General features: G+C 37.7%; 2 pseudogenes; both read left to right on the forward strand.

Annotated features, from left to right (window-relative positions):
- Positions 1 to 3,665: 3,665 nt before the first annotated feature.
- On the forward strand, positions 3,666 to 17,665 carry LOC132662250 (NXPE family member 1-like; annotated as a pseudogene).
- On the forward strand, positions 8,498 to 11,614 carry LOC144612894 (NXPE family member 1 pseudogene; annotated as a pseudogene).
- Positions 17,666 to 17,952: the final 287 nt, after the last annotated feature.

Raw genomic sequence — 17,952 nt, forward strand, 5'->3', positions numbered from 1 at the left:
AAGTATTAATCCTTCTTAAAATATTTGGTAGAATTAGCCTGTGAAGCCATCTGGTCTTGGACTTTTGTTTTTTGGGGAGATTTTTGGATTACTGATTCAATTCTGTTACTAGTAACCAGTCTGTTCTGATTGTCTATTTCTTCCTGATTGAGTCTTGGAAAATTTTATTTTTCTAGAAATTTTTCCAGTTATTCCAGTTTCTCAGCATGTAGTTTTTCATAGTAGTCCTTTATACTCCTTTGTATTTGTGTGCTGTTGGTTGTTATTTCTCCTCTTTAACTTCTGATTTGTCCTCTTTTTTCCTGTTGAATCTGGCCAATGGTTTATCTTCTTGAATTTACTGAGAATTACTTTGTAGCCTAACATGTGATCTATCCTAGAGAATTGTTCCATAGGCATTTGAAAACTGTACTCTGCTGTGTGGGGATTGGAATGTTTTGTATATAATTGTTAAGTGTATCTGGTCTAATGTGTCATTAAAAGTCAGTGTTTTTAATTGACTTGCTGTCTGGATGATCTACCCATTGATGCTGGGATGTTATAGTACCCGACTATTATAGTATTCTGGTCAATTTCTCCTTTTATGTCTGTAATATCACTTTATATATTTAGGTGAGTCCATGTTTGGTACATAAATATTTACAACTATTTATACTCTTGTTGAATTGATCCCTTTATCATTATGTAATTTTCTTCTACCTCTTGTTACAGTCTTTGTTTTAAAGTCTATTTTGTCTATTAATATTGCTACCCTGACTTGTTGTTTCCATTTGCCTGGAATATATTTTTCCATTCCTTCACTTTATTTCTGTATGTCTTTAAGACTGAAATAAGCTTCTTGTAGGCAGCATATAAATGGGTCTTTGGGTTTTGGTTTTATTTTTTTAATCTCTTTAGTCTCCCTTTGTCTTTTGTTTGGAACATTTAGTCCATTTACATTAAAGTAATTATTGATAGGTATGAACTTACTGCTTTTTTGTTAATTGTCCTCTCGTTATTTTTGTAGCTCTTCTCTGGTCCTTCTCTTGCTTCCTTCCCTTGTGATTTGAAGGCTTTATTATTATGGATTCCTTTTTCTTTATTCTATATCTATTAGAAGCTTTTATGTTTGGTTATAATATAGTTCATATATAGCCCCTAAGTGTATAGCAATCCATTTTAAGTGGATGGCCACTTAAAATGTGTTCCAACTTAAAAGCACTATATTTTTTCTATGTCTCTGAAAGTTTAATATATATTTCATATCTTATTTTCTGTAGCTCTTAGTTATTATGGATATAATTGGTTTCACTACTCATGCTATCAACATTCATATGTTATTGATCTATCTTCATTATGTTTCCTTTTGCCAGTGAAATATTTTTGTCACAATTTTCTTACTGTACTTATGGCCCTTTGTTTTCCCCTTTGAAAAGTGTCATTACTATTTCTTGTAAGGTCAGTTTAATGGTGATAAACTTTCCTACAATTCTGAATCATTTTGCCGGTTAGAGTATTTTTGCTTGTAGGTATTTTCATCATGTTGAATATACCATGTCAGTCTAGTCGGGTCTGAAACATTTCTGTTGAATCCCTTCTAGGGCTCTCTGTAAGTAACTAGTTTGTTGTTTTGCTCTTTTTAAGATTTTGACACTTTAATTATTATGTGTCTTTGTGTGGACATCTTTGTGTTCATCTTGTTGAGTTTTCTGGTCCTTAATATCTGTTTCATTGCCCAGGTTTTCAAGTAAATTGTATGCCCCTCTCTTTCTCTGTCTCCAGAGGGGTCTGTAATGTGAATGCTACTATACTTGATGCTGTCCCAGATCCCTGAACCTATTCCCATTGTTTTCTTTTTGTTACTCAGCTTGGGCAATTTCCTGTCTTCTAGATCACTGATCCATTCTTCATCCTCTAATCTGTTGATTCCTTCTACTGTATTTTTTGTTTCAGTTGTTATTCTATTCTGCTCTGATGGGTTGGGTTTTTATTTCTATCTCTATACTAACTTTCTCACTCGAGTCCTGTGAGCATCTTTTTGACGGTTATTTTGAATTCTTTCCCAGGTAGATTACCTCACTTGTTTGTTTGAAGCAATTTCGTCTGCCTCTCCATATTAGGTAGGTCAGCTCTATTTCCTGTTCTTGAAAGTAGCAGCCTTGTGTAGAAAATGTCCTGGGAGGCTCAGTAGATTCTGATCACCAGGGGTGACTCCTGCATGGGCTGCATGTGCCCTCCTGTTGTAATTCAGCAACTATTGGGGGGTGGCTGCCATCCAGCCCACCAGCATGCCCCCAGTAGTCATGGCTATCAGCTTGCCAGGAGGTGGGGTTAGCTCCCAGCATAGCTGGCTCCCTTCCCCCACCACTATGACAGGAGTTATTATGAAGGGACACCTGCAGTGGGGGGCAGCTTGGGTGATGTAGATCAGCACAAAAAAATACCAGGGTGAGAACTAGTAGCAAGGTAGATGGAAAGTGCCTGAACTGCCTCCTGCAAGGCTAGGCTGAAGGAAATGGCACTCCCTGATACTCCCAAAAAAGCTCCTACAGATTTCTGCCCCTCCAGCACATGCCCTAAAATTAGTCAGTGAGCTTCCTTCACATATAATCCAGACATGTTTCAAAGTGCTGCTTCTGTGCAAGTGATAGAGTGTGCTTGTCCTTTAAAAGAGAAGTCTTTATTTCCTATAGCTCCCTCAGGATCTGCCAAAGCCGGACATTATGGGTGCTTATCTTTTTAGTGAAAGCTTTCCAGGGCTGCGGGCACCTAATGTGGAGCTTGATCCCCTTGTTCTTCAGGGAGTAACTGCACACCTGTGATATTTCTACTGCAAGGGGTCACCACATTGGGAGTTTGGTTCACGACCACCTCCCTCCCCCTCCTATTCTTGTCAACGTGACCTTCTCTTTATACCTTCAGTTGTGGAGATCTATTCTGCCAGTCACAGGTCATTTTCAGAGTGAGTTGCATTATATGTAGTTATTGCCTCAGTGTGTCCCTGGGAGGAAGGGAGCTCAGGATCCTCTCGCTCTGCCATCTGCCAGACCAATAATCTTTTAGATTCAATATATTTACCCACAACTGTTCAAGCCTTCCATAAAATATGGAAGTTAAAATATATACCGCAGAGAATACTGATGAATAATTAATTGACTCAGGTGCATTTACTCTTCCTTTACTTATACAACTCATATCCTGCCATAACTAAGTTCTGTTAGTTCTACCTCAATCTAGTTGTTTTTTTTTTTCTTTTACCTATGTCTAATAGTCTTTTACTAGTCAAGAAGAGAAGTGAAGAATCTGAGCTCAATTCCTCCTGCAGACATAAGACTGCAACGGCATATAGTATACCTCATTCTGAGAAAAACCCGAAGACTGTGCAGGACAGCTTTTCCACAGTTAAAGATACGAAGACAAAGCTACATCTAGAAAGGTACGATGGGCAGAGATGCAGTCCTGACAAAACCCGCAGTGACCAACCAGCAGGAAGGATATCACAGGGGTGGAGGTCCTCCCTGAAGGATGAGGGTTTGAAGTCCCTCATTGGGCACCCTCAGTCACAGGGATCTGCATTGGCTCAATGAGCCCATAACATCAGGCTTTGAAAATAAGCAGGGGGTTAACTTCAGTAAGAGTGGAGGGCTATCAGAAAGAGGGATACACCCTTAAAGGGCTCAAGTACAATGAGACCACAGAGGCAGCAGTTTGAAAAGTGCCCAAGCTACACATGTAGGACATGTGTCAGGGGGGCAGGTACCACTTTTCTTGCCCCTCTTGAGCCTAGCTGGCCTGACACAGGTAGGTGCTAGTTGGTCATTCGACATCTATCCTGTGGACTTACCATTGCAGGTGTTCCTGTATAGCGACTGTTACCCTGCCATGCCTTGTGGTCAACCCGGTCCAGAACCAGCACCACTCCAAAGCAAGTCTTGCCCTAGTGAGAGAAGGAGGCAGCCCTGCTTACCACCAAACCCGTGGCAAGTTGTACCCAGGACTTTCACCCAGCTGCAAACATAGGAGACACCACTGGAACATCTGGTTCTACTAAACAGTAAGTACTGCACTAAAGGAAACCCCAAGATTTGTTAAGACCAGGAGACGTAGCTGACCTAATACATAGAGACAAACAGAGTCAGACAAAATGAGGAAAAAGATGAGTATGTTCCAAATGAAAGAACAACACAACTTCAGAAAAACAATTAACAGTATGGAGATAAATGACCTACCTGATCAAGAGTTCAAAGCAATAGTCATGAAGATGACCACCATACTTGAGAGAAGAGTGGATGAGCAGCTTGAAAACTTCAGCAAGGAAGCAGAAAATATAACCAATCAGAGCTGTAAAGTACAACAACTGAAATGAAAAATATAGTACAGAGAATCAACAGCAGATAACAAGATGCAGGACAGATCAGTGATCTAAAAGAAGAAACCTCTAGGACAACATCAAGGATAATGCAATTCACATAGAAAACTTAAAGAAATAATCACTGAAAACTTCCCTACACTGGGGAACGAAACAGACATCAAGCTCCAGGATCGACAGAGAGCTCCAGTGTGAACCCAAAAAGGCCCACATCAGGACAGATACTAATTATGACATAAAAATTAAAGAGAATTTTTAAAGGAGCAAAAGAAAAGCAATTGCTTACTTGCAAGAAAACCCATTTTAAGCTTTAAGTTGATTCTTGAGCAGAAACTTTGCAGGCCAGAATGCAGTGGTATGGTATATTTGAAGTACTGAAAGGAAAAAACCTACAACCAAGTATACTGAAACCAGCAAGGTTAGCATTCAGTATTGAAGGAGACATAAAGAAGTTTCCAGATGAACAAAAGTTAGAGTATATCACCACTAAAATGGCCATATATAAGACATATTAGACTTCTTTGAAAGGAAAAAGCCAATAGAGAAAAAGCAGACCAAAAATACCAATTTTATATAGTTAGTTAAGAGATACAAAAAAGATAGGAAATATTTCATATACATGGAAGAGGGAGTAAAAAAATAATTCTTTTAGAATGTGTTCAAACTTAAGCAACAGTCACCTTTACATGAAGTGCTATATGCATAGGATGTTATATATGAACATCATGGTAACCACAAATCAAACTATAAAAGAAAGGAATCACAAGGGAAGAAAAAAGGAAAAGAAAATTAACAAAATGGGAACAAGCACATCTATATTAAATAATTACCTTAAATGGACTGAATGTTCCAATCAAAATAGACAGACTGAATGGATTTCAAAAAGAAAAAAAAAGATCCACCTATAGGTTGTTTACAAGAGACCCACTTCAGACCTAAAGACACATACAAACTGAAAGTTAAGGAATATATAAAGATATTCCATGCAAATAGAAGCAGGGGGAAAAAGCCAGTGTAGCTATACTTATATCAGACATAATAAACTAAGAAACAATGAATAATAATAAAGTGATAAACAAGAAGATACAATTGTAAATATCTGTGCACTTATCATAGACGCACCTGAGTATATAAAAAAAATATTAACAGACATAGGGGAGAAAGTGACAATAACACACTGATAGTAGGGAACTTGAACACTCCACTTATAGCAATAGAAAGATCATCCACACAGTCAATAAGAAAGAGTGGCTTTAAATGACACATTAGACCAAAGGAACTTAAAATATACACATAACATGCCATCCACAAACAGCAGAACACACGTTCTTTATATACACATAAAACACTCTCCAGGATAGATTATATGTAAGAACACAAATTTAAATAAATTCAAAAAGATTGATCTTTTCCAAACACAATGGTATGAAACTAGAAATCAATTACAAAAATAAAACTAGAAAAACAAGAAAACAGGGATGTTAAACAACATACTACTAAACAACCAATGGGTTAATTAATGGAGAAAACAAGAAGGAACTTAAACATGAGGACACAAATAAAACTGGAAATATCATGGTCAAAAATCTTTGAGACACAACAAAAGCAGTTCCTAGAGGGACATTTATGACAATAGAGCCATCAGAAACAACACTTAATGGAGTTAGAAAAATAAAAAACACACCCAAAATTAGTAAAAGGAAAAAAAACAATGAAATACTTTAAAACAGAGTTCATTATTTGAAAAAAGAAACCGGGGATAAAAAAATTAACTCTTACCATTTGCAACAATGTGGATGGAACTAGAAAGTATTATGCTAAGCCAAATAAGTCAGGCAGAGAAAGACAAATAACAGATGATTTCACTCATTTGTGGAATTTAAAAACAACAGATGAACATAGGGGAAGGGAAGGAAAAATAATATAAAAACAGAGAGGCACACCATAAGAGTCTTAAATATACAGAATAAACTGAGGGTTGCTGGAGGGGAGGTGGGGGGAAGGATGGGCTAAATGAGTGATGGACATTAAAAGAGGTCACTCTTTTAATTTTTTGAGGAAACTTCAGACTGTTTTCCAGAGTGGCTGCACCAGTTTGCATTCCCATCAACAGTGCACAAGGGTTCCCCTTTCTCTACTGTTTCCTGAGTTGTTAATTTTAGCCATTCTGACCAGTGTGAGGTGGTCAGAATTGGTTTTGATTTGTATTTCTCTGATGATGAGTGATATTAAGTATGTTTTATAGGTCTGTTTGCCATCTGGAAATGTCCATTCATTTCTTCTGCCCATTACTTAACTGGATTATTTGGGCTTTGGGGGTGTTGAGTTTGGTAAGATCTTTATAGATTTTGGTTACTAACCCTTGATCCAATGTGCCATTTGCAAATATCTTCTCCAATTCCATTGGTTGCCTTTTCGTGTTGTTCCCAGCAACTGCACTACTAGGCATTCATCCAAAGGACACAAAATACTGATTTGAAGGGGCACACTCATGCCAATGTTTATAGCAGCACTATCCAAATTATGGTAAGAGCCCAAATGTCCATCAAGTGATGGATTAAGAAGATGTGATATACATATATATCTCACACACACACAATGCCAAATGATGAAAAAGAAAGAAGTCTTGCCATTTGCAACAACGTGGATGGAACTGGAGGGTATTATGCTAAGCGAAATAAGTCAGAGAAATATTATCATATGATTTCACTCATGTGGAATTTAAGAAACTCCACAGATGAACATGGGGGAAGGGTAGTAAGAATAAGATAAAAACAGGGAGGCAAACCATAAGACTCAAATATAGAGAACAGAGGGTTGCTGGAAGGGAGGGTGGGTTAAACGGGTGGCGGGCATTAACATGGGCACTTTTCAGGATGAGCACTACGTATCATATGGAAGAGATGAGTCACTGGATCCTACTCCTGAAACCATATAAAGCACTTGACAAAATTCAGCATTCATTTATGATAAAAACTCTTAACAAAGTATGTGTACAGGGAATATACCTCAACATAAGAAAGGCAGTACATGACAAATCCTCAGCCAACATCATACTCAGGGATGAAAAACTAAAGCCTTTCTTCTGAGATCAGGAACAAGAAAAGGATGTCCAGCTTCATGTCTTGTATTCAACATACTACTAGAAGTACTAGCTGCAGCAATTGGAGAAGACTAAGAAATAAAGTTATCTAAATTGGTAAGGAAGATGCAAAACTGTTACTATTTCTAGATGACATGATACCATATATGGAAACCCTAAAGATTTCAACACACTGTTAAAACTAATGAATTCATCAAAATTCAGGATACAAAATTAAGAATATAATCCCACTTAAAATTGCATTAAAAAGAATAAAAAACCTAGGAATAAATATAACCAAGTTGGTGGAAGACCTATACTTGAAAACTATAAGACCCAGAGGAAAGAAACCATGCTCATGGTTTGGAAGAATTAATATCGTTAAACTGTACCTTCTACCCAAAGCAATCTATAGGTTCCATGCAATCCTGATCAAAATACCAACAGTTTCTTTTCCCACAGAACTAGAACATACAATCCTAAAATACTCATGGAATTACAAAAGTCCCCAAATTGCAAAAGCAATTTTGAAAAAGAACAAAACGAGAGATCTCAGAATCCCAGATTTGTCAAAAATATCAACACATATCAAGGGAACAGGGTAGAGATTCCAGGAATCTACACATTTATGGTCAATAAATATATGACAGAAGAGGCAAGAATATACAAAGGAGAAAACATAGTCTCTTCAATAAATAGTGTTGCAAAAACTGGACCACTTTCTTACACCATAAACGCAAAATGGAAGATATGAAACCACAAAACACTTAAAGAATAACCTGGACACTAGCCTTAGCAACATTTTATGGACATCTCCTCAGGTAAGGGAAACACAGCAAAAATGAACTGCTGGAACTATGTCAAACCAGAAGATTTTGCCCAGTGATGGGAATTTTCAACAAAATGAAAAGGCAACCTATTCAATGGGAGACGATATTAGCAAATGATATATCCAATAAGGTATTAATATTCAAACTATATAAAGAACTCACAAAACTCAACACCAAAAATAACAACCTTATTTTAAAAATGGGCAGAGGACTTTTTTTTCGACAGTCATTTTTCAAATAAGTCAGACACATGAAAAGATGCTCAACGTCACTCATCATCGGAAAAATGCAAATCAAAAACACAATGAGCTATCACCTCACAGCTGTCAGAATGGCACCGAGACAAGAAACAACAAGTGTTAGCAAATATGTGGAGAAAAAGGAACTCTAGTGCACTACTGGTGGGAATATAAATGCATCCTGTAGGCAAAAACAATAGGAAGATTCCTTGAAGGTTAAAAATAGTAATACCTTGGGTCACCTGAGTGGCTCAGTCCATTGAGCATCTGACGCGGCATAGGTCATGATCTCGCGATTTATGTGTGTGGGCACTGCATCAGGCTCACGGATGTCACCGTGGAGCTGTCTTGCCTCTCCCACCATTGGTACCCTCTCTCTCAAATAAGCTTTAAAAAAACATAGACAAGCCATCCAGTAACTATACTTCTGGGTATTTACCTGTAGAAAATGAAAACCCTCATTCAGAAAGACATATGCACCCTTATGTTTACTGAAACATTGCTTACATGAGCCAAGATGTGGCTAAGTGTCCATCAATTGAAGAATGGATAAAGAAGATACAGGGTACATACAAAATAGAAGATTACTCAGCCATGAAAAAGAATGGAATATTGCCATTTGCATCAACATGGATGGAACTAGAGGATATTATGCTAAATGAATTAAGGCAAAAACCGTATGATTTCATTTATATGTGGAATCTAAAATATAAACAAATAAAGAAAAGCAGAAATCGACTCAGAACTATTGGTTGCCTGAGTAGGGATAACCGTAACACATAAAGGGGATTAAGAAGTACCATCTTCCATTTATAAATAATAATAGTATAACAACTTTGTATAGTGACACAAGGTTACATTGACTGTGGTGAACATTTTGTAATGTACAGAAATGGCAAATCGCTATGTCATATACCTGACAGAAATATAACAATGTATATCAACTAAAGTTGAAAATAAATATTTAAGATATTTACATGTCTTTCAAAATTATCAGTTTAAATAATACTGATGATTATAGGCAAATAAACATTACAATTCATAACTAAAATGACTTGAAGAGGTTCATTTCATTATGTCACATACCTGGTAATGTCAGCTTGGGTCTGGTCTAAACTTAGTGATCTCATTCTATCAATGGAACACTTCAATGAAATCCTTATACCCTGAACTATCACTGATACTGTTAAAGTCACCAACAGAGACTGAGCAAAGAATAAAGGGAATCAGAGAGAAACTAGACCCGCTGACCCCACTCAGATCTTTCACCCGCATGAACACCACCCCTCGTGCTGCACACAGCACAGCACTGTTCTCCACGGTGGGGGGAGGGGGCAGTTAGACATCCTAATGGAGGTGAGGGACCCCTGGGGATGCAGGAAGGAAATTGGTGGTGATTCCCGGAGGGCTGGGATCTGGGATATGCTCCCCATCTCAAAAAGCAGGCACGACACGAATGGAGGCAGACTTCAACAACAGCACCTACCTTGTCAGCTTCAGTCTGTTCTGGGAAGGCCAGCTCTCCATCTCTCCTGATCATCCACCCCAGTGAAGGAGTATTCTGGAGGGCAAGGAGCCAAGGCTACGACAGGGTTATTTTCAATGGTAAATTTGTTAATGGAACTACTCATGTCTTCATTGAATTTGGCCTGACCCCAAACTCACGTATGAGCTGTGGGAGTACTTGTATACCCAAGACCAAGAAGCCTTCTACTACCTGAAACCTCAGCACACACACTGTGAGGCTCTGACTCACAGGGCCACCAGGAATTGAGAAATGTCTTATCCTGCTGTGAAGGAAAAAAGCCTTTTTGTACACATCAATATACTTTTAGATAACCGGGAAGTTCTGTGGGCAGAGCTACATTCAATTAATATTGAACATAACACTTTCAGATAGCTGTCCTACTCGATAAGTGGAGTGTTTAGGAGACCTCTTTTTATGATTTCCACTCCCAAGGTTGGCATTCTCACCAAAATGTTCCTGCCCAAAGTGGAACTCCGTATTATATGTACCTGTACTTTCCCATGAAAACACACATCCTTTACCACAGACCTAGGTCTTACAAAATATGTTCAGTGTAAAGGTATTCTGATATGTGTTTAAAATGTTATGCCAAAAAAAAGGATTCTTTGATGAAGTATGGAACGCCCATGTACGTTCATCCCCTGTATCAAATTGTGTAAATTCTACCTCTTAAATATCTTTTGCATTTACCCACTTCTCTCCAAGCCTAGTGCTGCTGAGTTCAGATCATCATCATCTCATCTAGATTACTTGTCACAGCTTCCCTCCCACCAACTTTCCCCCCCTAATCCGTTGTCTATACTGCATCCTAAGTAATCTTTCCAAAAATCCAACTTCTACTGGTCATCTCCATTTGATCTCAAGATCAGATATTCCTCAGCATGTACTGCTCAGGCTGAAGGAGTCCATACTCCCCAGGTTGCAATGGAGTGATTCTTAAAATCCCTCAAACAGTCCTCCACAAACTGGGTTGAAAGCCTATTTCTCCTATCAGAGCTGCATCAAGGCCATGCCTTTCTTCCCTTACTCACACACAGATGCTCACTTCCTGGCCTCCTGGATCTCTATTAAGCTGGAAAATTTCATTGCTTAGAATGAAGTATCAGGGTCTCTTCATAAGCCACTTTGCGAAGGGTAACTAGGTACCACCACAAATCCTTGAACTTGGTCCAAGCCCTGAGAAAACCTGTCAGTTCCAGACTCCTTTGCTCCTTTAATAACTTCCTGTAAGTTTCAAGGGCTCAGTCCATTTCCTCTTTTCATTCCTGGGGATTCACTTTTCCTAAAGTTGATGACAGACTGTAATGTTAGCTTCTCAACAACACCTTTCTTGGTGGTTTTCAAAGTCAAGTTTGCAGTTTTCCTCCCTTACACTTTCAAAAAATATGCTGAGAGGAAGTAAAGTATGGATAGCAAACACGGAAAAACAACACACATTTCAGGTCTTATGTACTTTTCCAGGTGTTGATCTGTAGTCTCTGAAAGAAGTAAAAGTTCAATTGGGTTTCTGGTCTTTCCCTTTTATCTCTGATGGTGTACCTCACCAAATCTTTTCCTACCCACTAACCATCCTGAGGCCTAAAGTCACAGTAATGGATGAAAATGTGATCTCTTCCTTTTTCTGACTTGAACCTAAGGAGTCATCCACAGCAGAAAATTAAGTACCACTTCTATCCATTGTACCTAGCACCTGGATCCCCGTTCCCCCTTTATCCCCTTTCTGCTTGCTATCACTTACATACACATGTACACAGGTTTGAAACAGTGAGTCAAAGGGAGGATAAGAGCTTTGAAGCAGGAAGGTAGTCTTTCATCAGCTGGAGGAAAGAAATACAATGTACATTGATTCATGCATCAGACTAAACACCACTTTCTGCCAGCCACTTTGATAGATAATAGGGAAATAGCAGATCAGAAAAATGCATTACCTTCCTTGATAAGGTTTACGATTGTCAGAAGGCAAATTTCTAGGAAAAAATGGGAGGTAAGCACAGCAAGAAACATGTATAAATAAGCAGCAACCCTGTGACAAAAGGTCTGCAGACCATGCTAAAGAGCCTGAACTCCTCAAGGAAGAGGTTGGGATTTTAAAGAGTAATGAATACAGTTACATTTGCAACTAGAAAGGGTGTTCTGGAAGTTGTGTTGAAAATTTAGGTGGGGTAAAACTGAGACAGCTTGGTTAATTAGAGGCCCACATTAATCCAAGAAAAATATTACGTGAACTTCAAAAAATGATGTGGAAACGAGAGAAGACAACTTGCATATCAGGTAAATATTTTGAATCACAAATTTCGAGGACACACTGATTGCATGTGGCAGATGAGCAGAGTGGCCCTGGACTTGACATGCTCTCAGACAGGGAGAGAGTTTTCCAAAATGCTAATCCACATACAATGCCCAATATATGCAAAATTCACAACAATAATAGTTGTCAGTTGTAGAAAATTTTAAGTTATTTCTTACAAGCAAAAGAGTTCTATTACCTGTATTGTGTGGACAGACAGAAGGCCAATTTATGATCTTATTTTTTGAAGGTCCAATGTGGCAGTTGAAATGATGAAACCTCCTAAAGTCATTGACATCTCCCAGTGTAACAGTAAGTTTGCTCTGTCCTATGGTAGGTGGTGCTTGTCCTGGATCTTCCAAGAGTCATTCTTACACAGGGGGATGGTGATCAGTACCAGTCCTAGTAATCATGGATGTCCTGGAGCTCAAGTCCTAGCAGGTGTCTGTGGTATCAATCACCTTGTATTTTAAAGAGAGAAATCAGTTCAAAGAAATTATTTCCAACTTGTTTTATAGCAGATTTCATAGCCATTTTTCCTAAAGGGGAAAGTATCAATATTCTACATTCATATTTAAACATGGTAGCGCATCTCCTAGAGTTGGTGATTCTGTCTGGGGCACTGTGCAAATGTCTTTGATGGTTACCCACGGCTTCAGAGTTGGAACATTTTGGTTTGGTTGGCCGAATTCTCTGTTGGCATAACTTCCTAACCTTTAGTTTATGCACTTAGCAATTTTATATGGAGTTTCCATTTTATTAAATGTGTTTTAGTGGCAACTGTAAAGCCATGTTACTTAGAATAATGTTTATACTAGGCTTTAAAATAACTTTCTTTAAAGCTTATCTGAGTTTACCAATAACATTCATTTTGAGATTTATTTCAACTAATGATTTATTGCCTAATATTTATTCATGTATTCTGCAAATGTTTATCAAGGTTCTAATAGATATGAGGCATTATGGGCAAATGGAGAAAAATAAATGTTCAGCAAGGTTGCAGTCTGAAAGACATTCAATGTAGCAATTCTATAAAGAAAGTAAAAGGTAGAGGGCTTATGTTAAAGTTTATATTTGACTTAGCCCTGAAGGATATCTGTAGACAAAGAATGAGGCAAAAGAGAAAACTCATAAGGATCATAAGTAGGATTTCCAGGCTTAGCAAATAATAATCTAGGATATAATTTAGATTTGAGTAATTTTTAATTTTTTATGCATATTACATGAGATAAAGGGTAAACACTGCATGGGAAATTACTAAAAAATTTATTGTTAAAAATAATTCAAGTTTAATTTGGTATCAATAGGCCAATGGAGTGGAAGTATTTGAGGAAATACAGCAAAGGAAGAGACTAGAAAAAAGAAACTAAATCATGGAGGTTCTCATATACTCTGCTGAGAACTTGAGGGTTCATTCAGAAGGCTTTTGAAAGCTACAAAAATCAACTAAGGAAGAAAGTGATACAATCCACTTTGTGCTTTAAAAGGCCATTTCACAAATTTAACAAAATGTGTATGACCTACAGAAAAAATGTTTTAATGTTACTAAGGGATATAAAATAAGGGTGGTTTTTTTTCTTCTATTTATATAAATTTTGTTGTTGGACGGGATGATTTGATGTTGAAAAGTGTCATAGTGGCTTAAAATAATACAAATATATCATCTTGCAGTTCTGTAGTTCAGTAGTCAAATATCTGTCTCACTGAGCTAAAACAAAAGTTGAGCAGGGCAGCATTCCTTTCTGGAGGCTGTAGGGCAGAATCAGCTTCCTCACCTTTTCCAGCTTCTAGAGGTGCCCTTGTTCTGCACAGCCCCCTTCCTCCATTTTCCAAAGCTACAACAGTAGGCCAAGTCCCCCATAACATCTTTGTGATCCACTCTTCTGCCCTCCGTCTCCCACTTTTGAAGACTAATGAGATTTAGGTTGGTCCCACCTAGATCATCCAGGATTATCTCTCATCCCAAAATCCATACCTTTCATCACATTTGGAAACTCCCTTTTGCCATGGAAGGTAACACATTCACAGGTCCCAGGAATTAGAATGCAGATATCTTAGCAGAGGGGGGGATGCTAGTCTCCCTGCCATAATCTTTAATCAACAAGTCTAATGGAATCTTAATAATTCTGGAGTAGGCTTAACAGTATATTGATAATAATGTTAAGTAAAATAAACATTAAGACTAATCATAAGAAAATTTGTCGTAGGGGCACCTAGGACCTCATTGGACCTTCAAGAGTCAGTTGAGCAACTGACTCTTGATTTTGGCTCACGTCATGATCCCAGGGTGGTGGGATAGAGCCCCACAACAGGTCTACCCTGAGCATGGAGCCTTCTTAGGAATCTGTCTCCCTTTCTGTCCCTCTCCTGTTTGTACTTTCTCTAAAATAAATAAAATGAAAAAAAATTTTAATTTTAATTTAAAAAATTCGTTATATATTTGAGATAGTCTTTCAAAGCACTTAGTTTGACACATGGCAAAATGAATACTCTGACACATATATATTGTACAAGATATGGTTTACAATAATAAGCACAAAGGCTATATCTTCCTACCAAAGTATGCCAGTACATTAGGATTATTAAGATTCCAGGGTTATAATCGTCAGTCATCCAGGCACAATGCTATCAAACCTCACAGAACCCCAAACATGTCACACTGAAGTTTTGATATAATTATAGGATTATGGAAACTCTCATGAGCAAGCCTAATCACTATAACTTAACAATTCTTTCAGGTAATCCTGGAATAGTTCAGAATTTTCCAATTCTTCCACTAGCACCATTTTTCCACTTTGTCTGTAGGTTACAAACACAGTACAACCATGCTTATGAATATTCTGTGGAGACAGACAGCCAGAGACTGCAAGGCCTCTGGGGGTGCTAAGCATGCAGAGTAAAGCAAAGACTGGGTGTGGTCTTCCACTTCCCATTCTCCCTTCCCTCTGTGGTAATAAAACACTGCAATTTTAGCTAGGCCTGTGATCACCCAACTACAGGCTGTCTTCCTTGAAGCTGGTGGTAGCCATAACTAGATTTTTGACTGGATTATGAGCGCAAGTGATATGGGAAACTTGTGGGTCATGCCTTTAAAAGTAAAACACCTTGACCTCTGCTTCCTACCGGCTGAACTCTCGATATAATGCTGAGAGATGAAAGATCCATGTTAGATGATGAGACTGAAGTCATAAGAATAGCACCTCCGTTGTGACGGTGGTATCATGGGTGCATGCATATGTTCAAACTCGTTCAGCTGTGTACATTAAATACATGCAGTAATTTGTATGCCAAGTATATCTCAATATAGCTATAAAAAATTAAAAAGTTAAGATTATCATACCTTCTCAAAAAAAAAAAAATTAGAACAAGACAGAAAGTGTCCTTGAAAGCATGTAATGTCATATCAGCCCTAGCTTGCTCAAGTTAGGACTGTTTTGTGAGGGATAAATAAATGTATATGCTTAAGTCATTATTATTTGCTTTCTAGATAATACAGAATATGATATCAGTATAGAAATGCTTTGTAACAAACCTAAAATACAAGGCATGAACTCGGTGGTGGGGGAGGGGGGCATGTACTGAGTGAAAAGGAACCAAGACAGGTAAAATATCTGAGGATTTTCATTATGCCATAGCAAAACTTTCGGTGCATTGCTACCTGCAATGCCTTGGAAAGCAGACTATGTGCCAACAGAGCCTCTAAATCTAATGGAACTTGCTGGAAAATCTCAGAATATTGATTAGCACTGTCGGCTGTATGTTAGTTTTTGTGAAATCCTATCTAAATATATCCATTCAAGCTACGTATTTCATAGTGTTTGGACTTTTTAAAATGCAGACATACTATATTTTAAGCTATTTTGTTAACAAAAAAAATATTCCTATAAAAATTTCATAGAAAAAATAAGACCACTGCTTCACTAATGGAACAAAGGTAAGTAATTTGGTGCAAGGACACCAACTGTCAGATCACTAATATTCAGGTTAGAGACAAAAGCCTAAGTCACTAAAGAGTCTGCAGTGATGGCAAAACTTCAAAACTTAGCTAACAACCAGATTTGGGAGAAAACGAACAAGGAGGAGTCAAGATGACTCAAAATCTCAAAGAAATGCATACAAGTGGCTAAAACAAAGCTGGTGATCAAAGAATAGTAGGAGGAAGGAATTAGGAAACAGGAGTATGAGAAAGAAATCAAAAAGTGAAGGACAGAGAAAGATTAGATATTTAACTTACGCCAATAAAATCACTTACCACAAGTGTCTCTGTTATTAGAGTGAAAAATTAAAAGGATAATGCCAAGTCAGAATGAAGACTCCTGTCCCTGGTGGTTATACTTCAGAAGGAAGGTGGATTACATTTTGTAACCAGATTCAGTTAAATACAATGGAGATAAATGGCTCTTTGAAAGGAACATTCATTTATCTCCTGGGAGACTCTACCTTGCATCACTGGATCGAATACTTATCCAAACTTGTAAAAAAGTATGTAATTATGTTATATTATTTTAGAAATTCAGGCTGATATTAAAGTACTATTAATGAGATCTCTATTCTCTCACTTTGATTGTCTTATTTTCAACTTCATTTCACTTTCTAGGTTTGAGCCTTTTAATTTAAAACGTTTTATTCCCATTTTCACAAGAAATGGTGTTTCTCCTTATGAATTCCAATGAAAACTTTACATTTTGATTGATATTTCACACATACGAACAGATAATCTACCCCAAAGCGTAGGATGTTCCAGTAAGAAATAATCTAGATGGATGACTATTTTAAATGATAGAATAATCATTGCCTTCAAGTTAAAATTTTATTTTTTTATAAACTTTTTTCATCTTCCTGGAACTGGAATTTTTGAGAAGCATTTATTCTTGGGTGCAGAAAGACACATTCAGATTCAGTGGCAAAAAACATAGGTACTCTTTTGTCACCCTTCAGCTCTACTCTGGGATAGACGAGGGTTATATTCCTCAGGAAAATGATGGGATATCAGATGACAAAAGCACAGCCATCGTCATCACACGTGGCCAACACTTCAGGCCCTTCCCCATTGACATTTTCATTTGCAGGGCCATGAATGCCCGAGAAGCTATTACACTACTATTCCTAAGAAGCCCAGCCACTAAAGTGACCTTTAAGACAGAAAACAGGAAGATGCACATACACACAGTCAGGTTTGGAAACTTCCGTGGTTACATTCAATATCGTACCATGAGGACATTTTCAAAGATCTCGGTGTGTATGTCACTGATGCCTGGGACATGACTATTACACAAGGCACTAATATTGTCTACCCACATGACTATGTAATTAGAAATCAGATCAACATGTTTTTAAACTCCGTTTGCTAAAGCATAAATATACAAAACCCCTAGAACCAATCTCTACAAATAATTCGATTTGTATTGTCAAAGAATCCATCTGGACAGGGGAAGGACATTTAAGAACAAACACAAACAATGTAGGATGCAAAGCCAAGAAAATCAGACATGAAGAATGATTATACCATCCCTGGAGATTGTCTACATGTGATAATAAATGTTCATATTCCTTAAGCAGGTTTGGGTCATACTTTCTGTTACTTGTGGCTGAAAGCATCCTAACTTGACACTTTATTAGGGTAAAAGAGAATAAACAT

This window comes from Panthera onca, chromosome D1 (assembly GCF_046562875.1).
Source record: "Panthera onca isolate mPanOnc1 chromosome D1, mPanOnc1 haplotype 2, whole genome shotgun sequence".
NCBI lineage: Eukaryota > Metazoa > Chordata > Mammalia > Carnivora > Felidae > Panthera > Panthera onca.